At 44.9% G+C, this 20,836-nt stretch overlaps 1 protein-coding gene and 1 long non-coding RNA gene across 2 annotated transcripts in view; both read left to right on the top strand.

Moving 5' to 3' along the window:
• The window catches only part of LOC148114985 (uncharacterized), a 451,234-nt gene that overhangs the window by 163,273 nt on the left and 267,125 nt on the right, over window positions 1-20,836 (top strand). The gene's annotated exons all lie outside the window — the stretch shown is intronic.
• Window positions 10,654-13,045, top strand: LOC132710145 (uncharacterized). The gene is made up of 3 exons (XR_009620881.2): window positions 10,654-10,724; window positions 11,622-11,723; window positions 12,902-13,045. It is a non-coding gene; the product is annotated as an uncharacterized LOC132710145 (long non-coding RNA).

The following is a 20,836-nucleotide window of genomic DNA, read 5'->3' as shown; positions in this document are numbered from 1 at the left end:
TTTAAAATTTTTTTCTACTGGTTCAGTGGGACATGTGACTGAGTGGGTGTGGCCAGCTTGATGTCACTCATGCCCATGCCCACTCAGTCACATGACCCCCCACCTAGCCACACCCATATGAAAACGTAGGAAAGTTTTTGGAATTTCCACATATCTACCCCTGCCCTCCATTCGCCAGTTGTCCCTGTTTCCCCAACTTCAGCAGCCCCCGCCCTAACTCCCCTTCCTCCCCCCACCTCTTTTTTGGGGCTGCTTACCTTCTGTGGCGGCTGGTCCAGAGTCTGGAAGGCAAGCTGAACAGATTTTTCGGCGGCCCCCGACCAAAACCCTAACCCTAACCAGCTGCTGGAAAGTGGCCAGGAAGACCACCAAAAAGTACCAGAGGTCGTGGAAAAAATTGCTGCCTCACTGCTATGTTCTTTGCGCATGCACATCCCATTGGGCTTGCAAGGCAATGGGATGTGCGTGCATGAAGAAAATGGCGGTGACAAACATGGCAGATTAGGTGAATGAGCATTGAGTAGGGGACCGGTTTGGGGGAGTGGCCAGCTGGCCATTGCTACCGGTTCGGCGACCTTGGCCAAATTTCTGCCAACGGTTCACGTGAACCGGTGCAAACTGGCTAAATACCACCTCTGATTAGGGGATGGGAGGCTAAAAGATATGGGGAATGGTTAAAGGAACTGGGCGTGGCTAGTCTAGTGAAGAGAAGGACCAGGGGTGACATCATAGCAGTGTTCCAATACTTGAGGGGTTGTTACAGAGAGGAGGGGGGTTAACCTATTTTCCAAAGCATCTAAAAGCCAGACAAGGAATAATGGATGGAAACTGATCAAGGAGAGATTCAACCTGGAAATAAGAAGAAATTTTCTGACAGTGAGAACAATCAACCTGTCAGACTGTGCACAGTGTGACTATGTGAGACAACCCAGGAGCAAATATAGTAAACAGTGGTTTGTATTTAAATAGTGGTTTTATCTACAAAGAATATATACATACACGTACTTTAGTCAGACTTCAAACAAACAGCAATCAGCAATTACAGCACGGAAACACACACACAGAGAGAGAGATACACCCCAACAAGGCCTCTTCTTATTACAGGCTCTTAAGGTGATATTGGCCCAAAAACCTTGCTGATTCATTCCTAGCTGTACATCATCGTACGAGCTGGTCAGCTCTTAAATCGTTACCTTGACACAACCAATGGAACAGCTTGTCTTCAGAAGTCGTGGGAACTTCATCACTGGAAGCTTTCAAGAAGAGACTGGATTGCCATCTGTCAGAAATGGTGCAGGAACTCTTGCTTGGGTGAGGGTTGCACTAGACTCTTCCGTCTCTATTATTCTACTTTATTCCATTCTAAAATATCCTTTTGAGTTTTGCTGTCCTCCATCATGGACCATCCTTGCAGATTTATGCTTGTAGCCTTTACGGTCCATAATTCCTGTCCTGCTTTTTTTTTTTTTGGGACACCTCTCCCTCGCTCCCTTTTCTCCTGGTCTACAAGCTTTTTTCTACCTTAGCCTTACTGGTCCTACCCTTCCCCATTTTCCTCCGAAGCCAACGAAGCCACCGATCAATCCCTTTCGGATAAGATTCCAGCTCATGTTCCCCCTCAGATTCAGTCTCCAACAGGGGCGATGTCAGCACTTCAACCTGCATTTACTCTAGTGCTGACATAAGAAGGAGAAGCGAAGGTGTCTGGAAAGGGACGTTTGACTTTTCACCTACTTCTTTTCCCTGGAGATAATATCCCCTAGGAGATGGGGTGGGAGGGGGGAAATTCCTTTGAGCTGGAGTAGATTAGGGGTAGAATGACTTGGAAGATGGCCAATGCGTGCAGGGGAGTGGGGAATGGAAAGGGAGGGTTTTGGGGCTGGAAGTCAGTGTTGGCTTTGATTGGAGTCGGGTTAGAATGTCGTGCTTAATAAATAGGAGTTTTTTCTTCAAAGACTTTGTTTGAAATGCAATTTATTTCAGACGACCTCGAAACTTGACAGGCAGGACAGTGAGAAGCATGCATGGCCCTTCTGGGACAAATGACAGGAAAACACCCTAACACTGAATGGCATTGTGTGTCTTTTCTTAAAGAAATCCAGGAGATTAAAATAGAAGGGGAATCCCTCTATCAGGAGCTGTGCTAAACATAGTCTTCAGAGAACCTCAATCCCTCCCCATGGCCAAAGCAGAGGACAGGATTGAGTTCAGAGGGAGATTTTTAAACTGGCAGCTTTCCAGCTCTCACATCAGGCAGCTTAGATGCACAATATGCAAACCCCCAAAGTTCTCTTCCTTCTTTAATGGGTGCAGGTCTGCCAGATGGGCCATAAATACCTAAGTATCCTTTAGAAGCACAGTGGGTTGGAGGAAAACATGGAAGTTGAAGACCTGCTCCAATCCTTTCCTATCCCTGACAGGCCTAAGCATAATCACCTATCCATGTATTCCAGTCCCAGGTTCTGATCACCTCCTAAATTTATACTGGGGTGGGATCTAATCGATGGGATGATGTACAGTAAGTGAGAGGAGAAAGTTCCACAGATAGGGTTGAACCTAATCCAATGCCCCACTCAAGCAGGAAGCTCTATAACATTTAGAATAGAATAGAATAGAATAGAATAGAATAGAATAGAATAGAATAGAATAGAATAGAATAGAATAGAATAGAATAGAATAACAGAGTTGGAAGGGACCTTGGAGGTCTTCTAGTCCAACCCCCTGCCCAGGCAGGAAACCCTAGACCAGAAAAATGTTTATCCAACATCTTCTTAAAGATTTCCAGTGTCGGACCATTCACAACTTCTGGAGGCAAGTTGTTCCACTGATTAATTTTTCTCAGGAAATTTCTCCTCAGTTCTAAGTTGCTTCTCTCCTTGATTAGTTTCCACCCATTGCTTCTTGCCATGATTTGGAGAATAGCTTGACTCCCTCTTCTTTGTGGCAGCCTCTGAGATGTTGGAACACTGCTATCATGTCTCCCTTGGTCCTTCTTTTCATTAAACTAGAGATACCCAGTTCCAGCAACCGTTCTTCATATATTTTAGCCTCCAGTCCCCTAATCATCTTTGTTGTTCTTCTCTGCACTCTTTCTAGAGTCTCAACATCATTTTTACATCATGGTGACCAAAACTGAATGCAATATTCCAAGTGTGGCCTTATAAAGCAGTATTAACACTTCACGTGATCTCGATTCTATCCCTCTGTTTATGCATCCTAGAACTGTGTTGGTCTTTTTGGCTGCTCTAGCACACTGCTGGCTCATATCTGAGTGATTGTCCAGTAGGACTCCAAGACCCCTCTTGCAGTTACTCCTATTGAGACAGTTACCACCTATTCTAGCAGTCTTATTGTTTTCTTACTGCCCAAGATTGTTGTTTGGGGTAGATTTGTTTTATTGCAGTCCGTACTCCTCATCTTTGCTCTTCCCACCACATGAATATTTATTGTCATTGCAGTCTCTCTCAGAAAAATATGCAGTGCAAAATTAGTTCAGTCCTTCTCTTCCCCATTGTAGGACCTACCCCAGCTAGTCTCCTCATGAAAGCATCCCTCTTGACTGCAAACAGTTTTCAAAAGAACTTTGATTAAGGGACAGCCGTTGCAGTAAATCCAAGTGGAATCTAACAGTCTCATATAAATCTCCAATCTATTCTTCCCGCTCGGCCCCAACCACCCCCTTCACCAATCCACCGGCAGCCAATGTAAAGTCACAGGGTTTTTTTTGAGAACTCTGAGGCACAGATGAGGTAACAGGTCATCTTGGAGAAAGGAGGGAAGTGGTTGGGAGAAAGTCCATCCTGTCTCTGAGATGATCCCCCTCTCCAATTCCCATGCGGTTACAGCAAAAGTGAAAGCATGCAAATAATGCTCCCCCCAGAGCCTCGTCCTCCATCAGAATAGCAGCACCCCAGAAGGGCACCTGACATCCACATTTCTCCTGGCCTCTAGCCACGTCAGCTTCTGATCCTCCCCAATTGCCTTTCCCTGACCTGCATTTTGGTTCTTCAGGCTGACTGGATATCGAACATGATTCGTTACAGAATTGTATGAAAGGACTTTGAGGAAATGCTTTAATTGCCAGACTTGGTGTACCTCCAAGCTTGATGGAGCTTAAAAGAGAACCTCCAGCTATCGGTTCAAGGCAACGTTTGCAAATGTTGAAGAAAAGCATCTTATTGTCATTGTAGCTTCTGTAAGAACAACCGAGGTTTTCCTCGTTGTGGTGATTGCCCTATTCGTTGAATGCAAAGTTTGTTAAATCTTTCTCTGTCCCCACATTTCACTTGGCTTTTTCCTATCTCTGTCCTGACTCTGAAAGGTTAGAGCTCCTGGGCTTATTTTGGTGCTACAACCTGACTGATTTAATGAGCAAGTCTTGCTCAAAAACTAACCCAAGAGTTTTGACGAAGAATTTTAGCCCTTTTTCTGGGTGCACCTCCCAGTACGACTAAGCCTAGGAGTGATGTGTATTTTTCTCCACTCGTTAAATGCAGAATTCACTCACCTTGATCAAGAATCTTGTATAGGTAGTCCTCGACTTATGACTGTTAATTTAATGAGTGTTACAAACTCATTACTGAAGTGTTACTGAAAAAAGTGACTTACAACTGCTTTTCACACTTACGACCGTTGTAGTAAGTGTGATCAGAATTGAAATGCTTGGCAACGGACTCATATTTAAGACAGTTGCAGTATGCCCAGGTGACCTGATCGCCTTTTGCAACCTTCTTACAAGAAAAGTCAATGTTTTTTTTTTTGAAAAACTGTGTGACTGACTTAACAACTGCAGTGATTCATTGACCAACTGTGGCAAAAATGGTCATAAAACGGGATAAAATTCACTTCACAACTCTCTCGCTTAACAACAGGATGAATAGGAAAATAAGTTGACACACTCTTTTTGTGGCCGTCCCTCAAATACTGGAACACAGCTATCATACTCATTGAGTATGGTTTGTCAGCCAGTTACAAATTCATAAGGTGGTGAGGCTGTCTATTACACATTTTTCTACCTTGCCGAGAAGTGGGTTGTGGTCTATTTTGTCGAATGCCTTACTGAAATCTTTTGCAAGCCTCTGCCAGCAAAAACAGAGCTCAGGAAGGCCATGTGTGGCCCTCCCAAGGTCCATTTTTGCTGGCATAGGCTCTGTGGGCCAGTCCTTCACTGTTTCCAGGGCGGCCCTGTGGCCAAGATCTAAGCACCCCTTGGGCCAGATCTGGGCCTTGAGTTTGATATCCCTTGTTTAGTTGGTTTAGTTTAGTTTCAGAGTGGTTTGGGTTGCCTCTAGGACTGTGATGGCGAACCTATGGCACGCGTAGCCATATCAGTGGGCACGCGAGCTCAGCTCTGGCATGCATGCGCGCACTGGCCAGCTGATTTTCGGGCCTTCTGGGCCCACCAGAAGTAGGGAAGTAGGGAAACAGGCTGTTTCCTGCCTCCAGAGGGCCTGCGGGGGTGGGAAGGCCCGTTTTTCTTTCTCATCTGGCTCCAGATCCTCTCTATGCATCTGGGGAGGGCAAAAACAGCCTCCCACCCCTCAGAGGCCCTCCGGAGGCCTGAAACGGCCCATTTTCCAACTCCCAGTTGGACAGGAAGTGATGTTTTTTGCTGTCCCCAGCCTCCAGAGACTCCTAGAGAGGCCTCCAGAGGGCACATAGAATTATGGGTGTGGGCACGCATGCGCCCCCCCCGCTCCTGGCACGCGATGGCAAAAAGGTTAGCCATCACTGCTCTAGGCCCTTTACTTTTACCTTTCCTTGCTGCCATTATTGCTGATGTACATCAGTGATAGTTGAGAAAAACAGAAAGGTGGCATAACTTCATTGGTTAAATGGAAATATTTCACATTGTACTTTAGCAGGTAAATAAACACAGATTATTTCCGTTTCAGTTGACCTTGCCTAATGAAGAACGGGCAGGTCTACATTAAAAATATACAAAAGAAAATGTTTCCTTATTGCAATTGTTGGCCTACCAAGTGGAACAACTGGGAAGAACAGAGAAGTGATGTCACTGTATTCTTATCTAATGCAGAACCTAGTGAAGGTTGTCTGAGTTTGTTGCCGCACACATGATCAGAAAATTCTGCAGGATTCAAAACTTCTTTATATACATAAAACCACATAAGGCATGTATACAATACCCTTGTAGGTTTTCCACATTGTAGAAAAGAGAAAAGTTGCTTCTTCCATGGCTTCTTGGAATGTTGCGGAGGGCTGGATCGTCTGGATCTGCGGGAAACTGGTTATGAAGCCCTGCAGGCTCTTGCGATGTGTCCTTTTCGGTCGCAGCGCTGGCAGATGGCATCTTGGAATTTGCACTCGGTCCTGGGATGGTTTCCCTCACATCCAGCACACCAGAAGTCTTTTTTTCCCCTTTTTCTTGTGTTCTCCCTTTCTCTTCCGAATGGAGATGATGTACTTCGTCCTCGTCTCCGTCCTCTGATTCTGTCTCAGCGTCCTCATAGTGGACGGTAGTGTCTTCCTTAGCTTGTGGTGGGTTATTCATTTTTTTTCATAATGGCTGCGGATGTTTGTGATGCTTTGGTCGCTGTCACTTCTTCCGTGGCTTCTTGGAACGTTATTCTTGGTTTCACAAGCAATTGGCTTTGTAGGGTGAGGTCTCGCAGTCCCAATATGAATCGGTCTCTCATCGCTTCGTCCAGGTTGGAGAAGTCACAGGTGGTGGCTATTTCACGCAGGGTTGCAACAAACTCGCTGATGGATTCTCCTTCCCGTTGGTCTCTCCAGTAGAATTCGTGTCATCTCCTGAGGGATGATGCTTGGGAAGTGCAGAGTGCCCTGAGGATTCTTTGTAGCGCCGGCCAGGTCATGGTTCTCAATTCCGCTGGTGAGGCTTGGGCTTTTGCGATTTTAAAAATGGCGGCTCCGCAGTTTGTGAGGAATAGTGCTCTTTTCCTTTGTTCAGAAAGGCCCAAGAGGTTGTTGGCTTCCAGGAACATGTGGAAACATTCCATGTAGGAATCCTAGTCTTCGCCCGCTGAGTTGAATGGTGTGGGTGTAATTATCGAAGACATCTTGTGCTGGCCGGTTGTTGAGTTCGATGGCCGTCGATTGCCACATGGAGTGTCTGTTCAGCCTCGTGCCTATTGTCCTTCCGAAGAGCCCACCTTTGTCACCAGTGTTGAATAGTGGGTTCAGACAAAGGACAAAGGTCACATCTGGCAAAGTCAACAGGTTTATTCAGCTCCAGTAACAGCAATGCTGATGCGAGCCACGGCAGCTCTTTTTAAATGGGAGCTGTCTGCGGCTTCAGCCACTGACGCGCGCTTGATTTTCCCGCTCTAGCTATGGGCTCCTAATTGGTTCCTGTGCCCGTCTATTCAATATCTAACAGTCAGAGCCAGAATTACACCAAGACCTTGCCAATTTGATATGTTCCTAATAAACGGACTTTGATTGAATATGACAGCCTTGGATTATTCATTCTGGGGACTTATTACTTGGAAGCTTGACAGCAGGTTCTCAGTTGGTTCTCAATTGGTGGAGTTTGGGCTTTGTATAAAAATAAAAATAAAAAACACAAAGCCAATCTAATCTCTGCAAATCTAAAATCTGCTCTTGTTGCATCCTGGGAAAGTTGTTGTGGCTCCATCCTCTTATCGGAGGAAGAAGGCTCCGAACATGAAGGAGAGGAGACGGCCAGGCCTCCCTCTCCAGGACCCTCCTCTCTGGCAATGCCTCAGGTGTCTCCCGAAGGAGAAGAGATTGGCCAGGAGCCAGGTGTTTCCGAGCCATCGGATAGTGACGAAGAAACATTGTGGTTGGACCCACGCCAGCATCGGAGAGACAAGCGTGCGCAGCAGAAAAGGAGGCGTGCCAGAGATTAAGCTGAGTCACTGGACCACACCCCACAGCCTATAAAAGGGAGTGTGGTGGCCATTCGGACTCTGTGATAGACAAAGCTAATCTCTGGCGAGTCACTTTGCACCTTTGGACACAACGCCTATTTGCTGTGGATTTAATTACAAACTGAACTATTCAAACTGTGTGTATTTTTGTCTGTGTTATCAGAGTAAAAGCTCTTGGCAGGCAGCCACGGAGTTGCTGCCAAGTTCCTTATCATTGACGTTGAGTGTTTGAAGAGTTTATTTAACCCTCGGCTGGCTGGTTGGGTGTGTGCGTGGTATGAGGACAAAACAAAAGTCTCCTCATTGGACCACCCCAATGATGCCCTTGACGTGATGTCCCAATGCCTGGAGGCCGTGCGGATCTGGATGGGGAGAAACAGGCTCAAATTCAACCCCTCCAAGACCAAGTGGCTGTGGTTTCCGGCGCCCCGGTATAGCCAGCTGCTTCCATTGCTGGCTATTGGGGATGAGATCTTGCCCCCCTCAGAGAGGGCTCGCAACTTGGGCATCCTCCTGGACACATGGCTGTCTTTAGACGATCATATGACAGCCGTGGCCAGGGGGGCTTTTTATCAGGTTCGCCTGATTTCCTAGTTGCATCCCTTTCTGGATCAGGATGCCTTGTGCACGGTCACTCATGCCCTCCTCACTTCCCATCTGGACTACTGTAATGCTCTCTACGTGGGGCTCCCCTTGAGGAGCACCCGGAGGCTCCAACTGGTCCAGAATGCGGCCGCGCGAGTGATTATGGGGGTGACACGTCGCTCCCATGTAACACCTCTCTTGCGTGAGCTACACTGGCTCCCAGTGGTCTTCCAGGTGCGTTTCAAGGTATTGGTCACCACCTTCAAAGCGCTCCATGCCTTAGGACCTGGATATCTGCAGGACCGCCTTCTGCCACCGATTGCCTCCCACCGACCGATACAGTCTCACAGAGAGGGCCTCCTCAGGGTGCCGTCGGCCAAACAATGTCGACTGGTGACCCCCAGGGGGAGAGTCTTCTCTGTGGGAGCCCCTGCCCTATGGAACGAACTGCCCCCGGATATACGAAGGATCCCTGACCTCCGCGCCTTCCGTCGTTCTCTGAAGGCCCTACTATTTCATCAAGCCGGTCTGACAGAACAATGATTTTAAATGGGTTTTTAAATGGGTTTTAGTTTTGGGGTTTTAATTATGGCCAAATGATTGAATTATTTTAATTGGTTTTTAATTTTTGTGTTGCTACTGTTTTATTATGGCTGTACACCGCCCTGAGTCCTTCAGGAGAAGGGCAGTATAAAAATGCAATAAAAATTAAAAATTAAAATTAAATTAAATTAAAGTGCAGATGTGAAATTACTTCATGGGCAATGCTCACCTGGTCCAGAGAATAGTTGACATATGAAACTGCTGAAAAATTAGAAACAGCTGTCAGTCTTGCTTGAAAAGAGCTGGAAAAAGCAAGAGCCACTTTGGAACAGCAGCCAAATATTGGATTTTTTTTTTTTAATTTGATTTTTATGCCGCCCTTCTCTGGAGACTCAGGGCGGCTTACAATGCGTTAAGCAATAGCCTTCATCCTTTTGTATATTTATACAAAGTCAGCTTATTGCCCCCACAAACTGGGTCCTCAATTTACCTACCTTAGAAAGGATGGAAGGCTGAGTCAGCCTTGAGCCTGGCGAGATTCGAACCTGCAGTAATTGCAGGCAGCTGGGTGATAATAACAGGCTATTAGTCTGCTGCGCAACCAGGCTCTTTTTGATTGATTGATTCAGATGCATCTTTTTCTACTAAAGTGAATCATTCCAGTCTGATTGGTTTAGGATATAACATTCCCTACTCACAGTCACTCATGCCCTTGTCATTTCCCATCTTGTCTATTGCAATGCGCTCTACATGGAGCTGCCCTTGAAGAGCATCCAGAAGCTCCAGTTGGTGTAAAATGCAATGGCCCACATGGTTTTCTGCAGATCCCGGTGCGCACATGTATCTCCACTCTGGCAGGAGCTGCATTGGTTGCCAATTTGCTTCCAGGTGCAATTCAAGATGCTGGTTGTCACCTTTAAAGCCCTTCAAGGCTTGGGACCAGGTGATCTGAGGGACCGTCTCTTGCCGGTCAAATCTACCTGACCCGTCAGTGCGGGGACGCAGGGAATGTTGCGGGTCCCATTTCCAAGGAAGATACACCTGGTGGGACCCAGAAGTAGGGCCTCCTCCGTGGTGGCTCCCTCTCTCTGGAACGTTATTCCCCCAGAGATTAGAACGGCCCCCACTCTGATACTCTTCCAGAAGCCGCTGAAGACCTGGTTCTGCCTACGGGCCTGGGGAACCCAGAGTGGGATGGAGCCACATTCAATGGCTCGTGTGATCTGCTGTCACCAAGAAGGGGGGTGGGTGGGAGGTGATGGATGATTTTGTTATATCGTACATTTATTTGATTCTTTTTGTTAGTTTTTATTGTGTTAAATGTGGTTTTACATTCTGTAAGCTGCCTTGAGTCGCCATGGGTGAATAGGCGGCAATATAAATTCCCTAAATAAAGAAATAAACCTCTGCAGGGACACCGCAAGCGTATAAAGGACATCCAGAACCCAACCGTTGAAGCAAAGTGTTCTCTTGCTTGCTATCTGCCTAACATCTTGGCCACGAACCTCAGTTTATCCAATGAATTTGAGAAAGCTTTACACTCCCCCAAATGCCTATACTGACTCTTGAACCTGGATCTCCAGCCCCCAGAAGGCGGGGTAGAGGTATATATAACTGCCTTCTCCCATCCTGGACGGCACTTTGGAGGCTGGAGAGAAGATTGCAAGATGAAAGCTTTGCTATTTGCGTTGTTGTTGGTGGCTTTCATCTGCAAGGACCCAGGTAGGCTCCTGAACCTTTGATTTCAGGTGATGATCAAAGACAGACTGAGGGAACTTTGGTATCTGAAGCCGTTGTGTTCCATTCTGGTGGTGGGACTTTTTCACTCTTCTGCTCTGCCTAAAGAGGTCCATGGGAGCCTTTAGGAGGGAAGAGGAGTTCCCAATTTGAAGAGAAACTCATAGCTGGGACAGCTATTATTCTGGGGTAGACTGCCTCTGAAAGTAGAGGTTCCTCTGCGTAGTGAATTCTGGCATGCATGACTCTTGGGAGTGGGAGGAAATTTTTTTCCTTTTCTTTGTCCTCCATCTGCCTCCCTCTGGCTTTGAAGACATTCCGCATTTTCAGTGGTACAATCAAAGGGGATCAGAGAAACCCCTTTCAAGTCAAGCATGGATTTTCCTTGACAGCAACCTTAGATTAATGGCCATTGCTGTCATTTCTGAGACTCCTCAGTCTAGCCTGCAGCCTTGGGAGTCACCCATCCAAGAATTAACCAGCCCCAACCCTGCTTAGCTTCCAAACAGAGACCAACGTCAAGTTCTTATCTGCTGACATTTTACGGCCTCTTCAAGAAAAGATGTTCTTTTAAATCTTAATTCCTTATTTCAGTAATAAACCCAGGTGGGGAACACACCTCATATTCCTTCTTCCTCAAGCAATGACCCAGTGAAGTGGGTTGGGTTAAGAAAGATTGACTGGCCCAGAGGCACCAGAATGACTTTCTGGGCTAAGATGGGACTGCAACTTAGAGGGTCCCTGTTTGCAGACTGTTTAATTGTCTTTCTAGTGAAATGCTTGCTATTATTCTTCAATAATCTATTATCCAATGCATAGTAAGACGAGATCTAAGAAATAAATATCAAAGTAAGATTGCTCTGTTTTATTTCTTCCATGCAGTTAAGAGCCTGAAATGTTTTGAGTGTCGGAGATTTCTTTGTGATTACAAGATAAAATGTACGAAAGAACAAAAGTTCTGTTATACTGAGAGACCAAAAGACCGTAAGAAAAGTTCCTGTTCTTTCTCACAGTTTTTCTTCTTGAATAGAAACTAGAGCTCCCAAATACAACTGAGAATCGGAGATCACCTATTTTTACTTGATTACTTTAGTTTCAGCTTGACTGTCAATTATCTAGTACGACACTGATTCTCAGCCCATTGTGGATGGAATGGGGCACCTTGCCACCATCAATTTACTGTGGCAAACTCACCATGGTCAACCCGCCATGGATAAACTCGCTGCAGGACAATTTAACAGTTCTATTTAATTATTATATATATGTATATGTTTTCGGAGGTTTTCGCGGGTGTTTGTATGTAGGTCTTTGGTTATTCGGGTTTTCTCCCGCGTAAAATTGGAGATGTCTTGGCAACGTTTCGACAAAGTCTCATTCGTCATCTTCAGGCTGGTGTTTTCGGCTTTGTGCTTCTAGGAGCAATCACACGAGCTGCGATCACACACATTGCTCCTAGAAGCACGAAGCCGAAAAAACGAGCCTGAGGATGACGAATGAGACTTTGTCAAAACGTGATCGTGATGTCTATCACTTCTTCTATAACTACACCTGGAACTCGCATCTTTAGGACAATTCTTAATGTGTGTGTGTGTGTGTGTGTGTGTGTGTTTCTTTTAGCCAGGTTTTTCCTACATAGCCAAGATTTTTCTACAGCCCTAGCTCAGTGGAGTCACATCCACTCAATTCTGGGCTTTTTTCTTTCTGGCAGCCAGCAGGCAGCCAACTCCACTGAGCTATGGCTGTAGAAAAATCTTGGCTACTTAGGAAAAACCTAGCTAAAAGAAAAACACACATATAACTTACGAAAAAGTAAGAATATATTTGCCACTCACATTTCATTCTGTCCATCCCTTTGCATCTTTTTCTATAATGATTTTATACCACCATTTCTTTGATATTAATGTAACTCTTGTCCTGCAGTGAGTGGTCCTGTGGCGAGTTGGCCAAAGCGAGATGGCCAGGCGAGATGGCCACGAGGAATTGCCATAGATCCCATTGTTAATGTTTAAGAAAAGATGGAAATGTTATAAAGAATAAAACTTATTTGGGTATAAATCTTCTCAAACTGTGTTCAATGTGGGTTTAGCATTTTGTTCAAAAACAACTATCGATCAATTCTTTGTTACTGTTAATAATTGTTTTGTTTTCTGTTTCCTTCCCAGTATTTCCAAAAGCAGGATGTGCTCGAGTTTGCCCGAATACACCATACCAAACAAAATGTTGCAAATCTGACTATTGCAACTGACTTTTGCAACCAGCTTTCTTTAGTTAATCAGCACGCGTTGATTAAAACAAATCATGCCAAACCAGTCTTATTTCATTCTTTGACAAGGTGACTAAATTAGTAGACTAGCAAAATGCTGTGGACATAGTTTAGTTAGACTTCAGCAAGGCATTCGACAAAGTAGATCACAACTTACTTCTTGGTAAGCTAAAAAAAAAGTGGGATAGACAGCATCACCACCAGATGGATTTGTAATTGGCTGACAAATTTGTCAGCCAGACAAATCAACGAGTAGTCCTTAATGGTTCTACATCTACATGGAGGGAAGTGAGCAGTGGGGTACTAGAAGGTTCCGTCTTAAGCCAAGTACTCTTCAATATCTTCATAAATGATTTAGATTAGGGAAGAGAAGGGGAACTTATCAGATTTGCAGATGATACTAAGCTGGCAGGAATAGCTAATACCCTAGATGATAGGCTCAAGATCAAGATGGATCCTGACAAACTTGAACAATGGGCCCTAACAAAAAAAATGAAATTCAATATAGAGAAAAGTAAAGTCTTACACTTAGGCAAAAATAACCAAAAGTACACATATAGATTGGGAGAAACAAGGCTTAATAGCAGTAACTGTAAGAAGGATCTTGAAGTCCTAAGTGGACAATCAATTAAATATGAGCCAACAGTGCTGTGGAAGCCAAAAAAACCAATGCAATCCTAAATTGCATTAACAGAGGGATTCAATCACAATCATGCGAAATAGTAATACCACTCAGTAAACCCCTAGTAAGACCACATCTAGAGTACTGCATCCAGTTTTGGACACCAAACTAATAAAAAAGATGTTGAGACTCTAGAAAAAGTGCAGGGAAGAGCAACAAAGAGGGTTAGGGGACTGGAGACTAAAAGATATGAAAATTGGTTACAGGAACTGGGCATGGCTAGTCTAGTGAAGAGAAGGACCAGAGGTGACATGATAGCAGTGTGCCAATACTCGAGGGGTTCTCACAGAGAGGAGGGGCTCAACCTATTTTCCAAAGCCCCCGAAGGCCAGACAAAGAATAATGGGTGGAAACTGATCAAGGAGATAGTCAACCTGGAAATAAGGAGAAATTTTCTGACAGTGAGAACAATCAACCTGTCAGAGTGCACACAGTGTGACTATTGAGACTATTAAATTACAGCATGGAAGCACACATGGAGAGAGAGATATGCCCCAACAGGGCCTCTTCTTATTACAGGCTTTTAAAGTGATATCAGCCCAAAAACCTTGCTGACTCATTCCTAGCAGTACATCATCGTAGCAGCTGGTCAGTTCTTAAATCATTAACCTGACACAGCCAATGGAACAGCTTGTCTTCAGAAGTTGTGAGAACTTCATCACTGGAAGCTTCAAGAAGAGACTGGATTGCCATCTGGATTGCATCATGCCTTACCAGTAGTTTAAAACAGATGGGTTTTACAATCTCATCAGCCGACAAATGTGTGTTCATTAAAAACCACCAGGGTATTAAAGAAACAGTTCTGGTTTACGTGGATGATATTTTGTATGTCTGCAAGTCTGAGGATAGATGTAAGATGTTTTCCAAGGAGTTAAGTAAGAATTTTGCCCTAAAGCCTCTGGGTCCGATCGATAAATTTCTAGGAGTCCAATTCATAAAAACGGAGACGGGGTATGAACTCTCCCAACAGGACAAGATTATAGAATTGGTAGAAAGATGCAACATGATAGAGGCCAAACCTTGTGACACACCCATGCAGACAGATTTCCTCAAGAATATGTATGCTGAAAGTGAACCTTTTGAGCAGAAGGTACTATATAAGTCAGTGATAGGATCATTGCTGTATATTGCAAGCTGGACTAGGCCAGATATTAGTCTGAGTGTAAATGTTCTGTCCAGGCATTCTGAGAATCCCACTCAATACCATTGGAGTGGAATCGAAAGAGTTTTAAGGTATTTAAAGAACACTGTTAAACATTCACTTCTATTGGAGCCAGATATATCAGATAAACCAAGTTTATGCTGTTATGCAGATGCTGATTGGGCAGGGGGACATTAAGTCCAGGAAGAGTACCTCAGGTTATGTTATGTTCCTGAATGGGAGTCCCATCCATTGGTACTCAGGTAAACAGAAGTTAATTACAACTTCCACTGCCGAGGCAGAATATGTGTGTTTATCAAAAGCATCAAACAAACTGGTATGGTTTGACGATCTTCTAATAAACTTGTGGGAAGAACCAGTGTATCCTATTGACATTTATGAGGATAATATGGCTGCTGCCAATATATCGCAGGCTGATGCAGTGGGATAGAGGTCTCGTCACATTGACATCAAGTATAAGCATGATAGGCAATTGACCTGTTGTGGATTTAATAAGACAAACACAACTTTTAGATTAATCAGAGACAGATTTTATATATTGCGCAATAGGTTCAAGGCTCTGTACATGAAGCGTTGAACAAAGACAGAAATTAGGTACAATGGTTTTATACCCTTCTAGATAAAGGATTCTGTTAACTCAGCAATTCATATGGTCATATACATTTATCATTTTTAATTGACATTTCCTAATTACAGAGTTTGCAGAACAGTTATAATAATTCTTCTAAAAAGTTACTGAAGCATATTTTTCAAATTATCTCTTGTTGAAACAACAAAGTGGACATCTCTGTTACTCTGACCTTCAAGGTGTAAATCACGTAGACTGTTCTTATCTGTGACAACTGAGAGGCCTTGAAGTAAGCATCCTACTGGAAAGGAATGTCCCTGCCTGTGTTCTGAATATAATTGCAAGTAATTTCTCTCTTACAGTATTAAGAACAAAGAGGGCCCTTCAGTGACTATCTAGCTGGACTCGTGTTTACTGTATTTATTATTTTATTTTTATTTGTTACCTGTTCCACCATAGACCAGAATAGGTTTTGTTAGGACAGTTTTCTGCGAGACAAAGGAACAAATAGCAGACTTGCTCACGAAGCCATTACCTAGGGATCAACACCAATATCTCTTGGGTAAGATATCTATGACCATGTAAGATTGTATTTTGTGCTACTGTGATGTATATGTTCATGACTTGTATGCACATGTATTTCTGTAATCAGTTATTGCAGAGAAGGGGACTGTGAGAGGAAAAACCTCTCAGCATGTTTACTGCAATTAATTGATTGGTTGGTTGAACTGTTTGAATGAACCAATCAGAGCACAGCTCCCTGGCTCTGAGTTTCCCGCACTTTCCAACTGTCTGGGATGAGTATATAAGTAGCTGCAGGACTGCAACCAGATCAGAGCAGCTGAAGTCAAGCTCTCTCACGCAGACCTCCAGAGCTGAAGTCACTACAATGAGCTGAGTCACTACCTTGCTCCTGAGAAGACAGACAAAGAACACAGAGAGCCTCCCACGTTTGGGAAGAAGATTAGAGCTAATGGACTTTGCTGAGAGGAGAATCTTGTAGGCTGTTGATGACTTCTTGTAGGTTTTGTTTTTATGTGTTTTTATTAAAAGTAGTTTCTCAAGACTTCTCAGTCAATTTCCATGCTAGTGCATTTGTGTGCGTATCGGGCCACGGGCCACTCGAACCCAGAAACCTTTTCTTTCACAGACTTTCTTTTCAACTTCTTTTCAATTTTATTCAATCTGTCACTATTATTATCAAAATTGTACATTTATCCTTATAATCTTCTTTCCTCCCCCCTCCCATCCCCCTTTTCCATTTACTCTTCATTTTCTATTAAGTTCAATAGATGATTCTTCTTTTTCATCTCTTTCCCAGGTTCCTTGAAGTCCACCAGGATGTCCTCAAAGAATCAGCAGTGCTGGCCCTGACGTCTGCACTGCCAGCCCCCACCTCAGCAGTGCTGTCCCCCTCCCCAGCAGTGCTGCCCCCCTCCCCAGCAATGCTACCCCCGTTCCTGGCAATGCTACTCCAAGTAGCAGGATCAAAATCCAAAATGCTGTAAGGAAGCTGTTGAAGGCAACGTCCAGAAGGGGAATGGAGAAAGTCCATCTCTTGAGATCTTCCAACCTCAACCAACATGGAATCCTTCCTTCCTTCCTTCCTTCCTTCCTTCCTTCCTTCCTTCCTTCCTTCCTTCCTTCCTTCCTTCCTTCTCCATCATTGGAGGTTTTCAAGAAGAGATTGGAAAACCATTTGTCTGTAACGGGATGTAGTCTCCTATCTGAGCAGGGGGCTGGACTAGAAGACCTCCAATGTCCCTTCCAACTCCTATTCTATTCTATTCTATTCTATTCTATTCTATTCTATTCTATTCTATTCTATTCTATTCCACCCCAATGGTCCTGTAGGGTGGACTACTGGCCAGTTTCACCAAGACTTTCCCAAGGTCACTAGAGATTGGGTCAGGCTTGATTTACAAAACACAGGTCGACCTACAACCACAATTATGACCATTTCTCACAGTTCTGACCATTGCACCATTCCTATGATCACATGTCCGAACCCCAGCTGCTCGTCTTCAAGGTGCCTCGCCTTGCCCCCACTGCCCTGAGAAGGGGAGCGTGCATCTCGGCTGTTCTGGCCGCCCCAGAGACCCCCAAGGCACAACAGGTGAGGCGGTGGTTGCCCCCCGCAGGCTCCGAATGGCAGTACCCGGATCTACTCCGGGGCCTTCCAAAGCACTGGAAATCGGCTGTCACGCCGCGTGACCCCCAAGGCAGCTCCCCCGAGTGGACCCACCACCCAAGGAGCACAATCTGGGGGCAGCTTTGGCCAGCCGGGCCCAGGCAAGGCCAGAAGGGGTGAATTCCCAAACTCCAGTTCAGCCAGCCGGGGACGGGACGTCAGGCACGGCTGCTGGGAAAGACCAGGAGCAAAGAGACACACACGCTGTGCGCACAGCGGTACTGGTGAGCAGCAGGAAGCTTGGGGTGAGGGAAAAGGGGGAGCAGCCAAGCGCTTTGCTTCTCCGGAACCGGTAGTAAAAAAAGGCTTAAAAAGTAAAAAAAAAAAAAAAAGTCCTGATGATCACGTCGCTCAGCTGATCATCGGAATTTTATTTTTTTGTTTTACTTTTTAAGCCTTTTTTTACTACCGGTTCTCTGGAAGTAAAACTAGGAAGTAACGACAATCGGGTGGGTGGGCGGAGCCTCTAGCTGCCATTGCTACCGGTTCTCCGAACCACCGGCTGTCATTGCTCCCGGATTGGCCAAACCGGTCCGAACCAGGAGCATTTCACCCCTGCTAACCAGGCTCTGGAGGCCCTCTTGAAGGTGGAATTGGGTGGAAACAGGTCCGTTTCCGGCCTTCCCGAACTTCCAGCAGGCCCATGTTTCGCCCTCCCTGAGCCTCCGCGTGCACCCTGCACTTACCTGCCTCCTAAATGGGCCGTGTGGGCACCCTGGGGAGGGGTGGGCGGGGCCAGCCAGGAGTAGGATTTGGGGCTTCTCCAAAGTGCACAGAATCTTAGCTAGAGGTTCTGCCGAACCCCTGCGAACCCCCAGCAGCCCACCCCTGGCTCCAAGTGTACATATCCACATGCACGCTCCCCCTTACACACAAACACACTGCAAACCTTTCCACCCCCGGGGAGAGGGAATATTTGACATTGCAAGCATCTTTACTTACCTGGAAAGTATGACTTATTTATTGATTCATTCATTCGACTCTTGAAAACAGAGGTTTATTAACCTCCATGTAATCTTCTGGAATAGATTTTCTTGCTCTTTTTAAGACTCTTTAACATTTTGTTTTGTGGTTTTTTTCTTTGTTTGTTTATTGGGGGGCAGTTTTCTATTTTAACTTTTGTTTCTTCAATACAATAAAAAAATGGAAGCAAAACCACTATTTGAACCAGAAGCTACCATTCGGCTATTTCTGTTTATTCTCTACTCTGGACCAGTGTGAGTTTTTTTTTAAAGATCCCCTTTCTTAAATGAGATTTAATGTTAGTTTCTTCTGGAATACAGAGACTTTTGCGGTTTTTAAGATTAACATTTGGAAATTTTGTTTTGTGTTTTGCTTCGTTTATGTTTATTTTTTATTCTGGAGGGAGGAGTTTTGTAGTTTAACCTTTTTTAAAAAAATAAAATAAAAAATAGATGGCGCGGCACATCTGGGATCGTCGCAGCCTTTTTTTTACTTTTTTAAAGCATTTTTTACTACCTATTCTCCCGAGCCGGTAGTAAAAAACTGGTTTTGAAAGGGTTTTTAAGAGGTTCCCAGGCGCGCCATGGCTGATCCCCCCCACGTGCTGTTCTACTTACCTTGCCAAGCCTCCTTTTGGGGCGCACTGCGTGTGCGCGCATGCAGATCGTGTTTGGTGTGCACTGCACATGCACGCATGCAGCACTCCTTTGGCGCATGGTGTACATGCGCGGCCAGCGAACCGGTAGTAAGCCGCTTCAGATTTCACCACTGCTCTGAGCCACTCTCGCAGGGGTGTGGCTATTCCTGACCTGCATTTTGTTTGTATGTTTTGGATATAGTTTTGTCACCTCAGCCTTTTGACTTTGGCCATCCATTAAAAAGCTGATCGTTTTGGGAAGCCTCGTCTCGAGTCTCACTCCCTGTGGCATCTCAGTGGCTCGGGGAAACTTCTGGGACCTTACAAACTGTTTTCCAGGGCGAGATAGTTGCCTCGCCCCGGTCGTAATAACATTACCAATTTTAGCATGACAGCTCCTTTACTGCCTCACCTGACCTGGAATGTACCAATCAATTTATAACGCTGTTATTCCCCTAAAAAGCCCCTTCTTACACAGCTGCCTCACAGCTGGTGTCTTAGGTGACATGTAGGATAAATATGGCATTGGAAGACTGGAAGCGAGACAGAAATAACATTTAGCTAACTTTCGGTTTCGTTCTAATAGTTGGGCTATCCGTGACAGCTCAGGTGACGGGAACAGCCGATTCTCCCTCTGACAGCTCCTTTTCTAGTCAGCTGTCAGGATAAATCGCTCTTCTCGCTTGAACAGAGGACCGGAGTGAAGCCTTAATGTTTATGGACCTGAGATAGGAGAAACATTGTCCAATTCCTATATGTACCTGCATTAGATCCTAATCTGTTGAGCGTGTCCAGGTTAGACAGTCAAGGTAATGAAATTCTCTTTGCAGGAGGAGAGTACTCCATCAGGAGAGGTGGAAGGGTGGCCTGTATGTTCTCGGAAGGCACGAGAATAGCTGTGCACAAACTCATATGAATGCTCCCACACATGACAATTGTGTACTTTTGTTGCACAGGGGAGTGGAGCTGGCGAGTTTCAGAGGGCTGCGGAAGATGCCAGACCTAGCTAGGTGGCGTAAGCCACAGCAGAAGCCATAGCAGTGCCGAATGTTCTTAGAGCGCACTGTTTGTAAGGAGGCAAAATACAGGGTTTTTTTTTAAGGAGGATTATCTTTCTCTTTATATATATGTACCCCTGAAGAACCCCTGTTTAGAGGCCGTTTGACGTTACGATGCTGTAGGCTAGGAGCAGGCAGAGCTGGGTGTGGGCGGAGTTAAGCAGGTTATCAGTTTAGAATCATTACGTTGCCACAAATGACCCAAGTCAACTCTTTGGAATTCCCTTTCAAAGGCTTAAGCAATACATGCTAAACTGCAACTTAACATATGATCCTGATTCTTTGCACCTGACAGATGCCACGTAATGGCCAGTCCTCGCACTTATGACTGCCGCAGCATTTATTTATTTATTTAATTTATTTTATTTATATACCGCCCTTGTCCCGAAGGACTCAGGGCAGTGAACAGCCTTGATAAAAACACTTTACAAAATAGAATTTAAAAGCAAATTAAATAATTAAATCATAGGCCAATTTAAAACTCTCATTTTAAAACCAATTTTTAAAACCGCCTTTAAAACCCAATTTAAAATCCTTTATCCCATCAGAGCGGCTTGCTGGAATAACAGGGTC

The sequence above is a fragment of the Pantherophis guttatus genome, chromosome 3 (genome assembly GCF_059756535.1).
Source record: "Pantherophis guttatus breed Tessera chromosome 3, ASM5975653v1, whole genome shotgun sequence".
Classification (NCBI taxonomy): domain Eukaryota; kingdom Metazoa; phylum Chordata; class Lepidosauria; order Squamata; family Colubridae; genus Pantherophis; species Pantherophis guttatus.
This window is presented reverse-complemented; position numbering and strand designations above follow the sequence as displayed.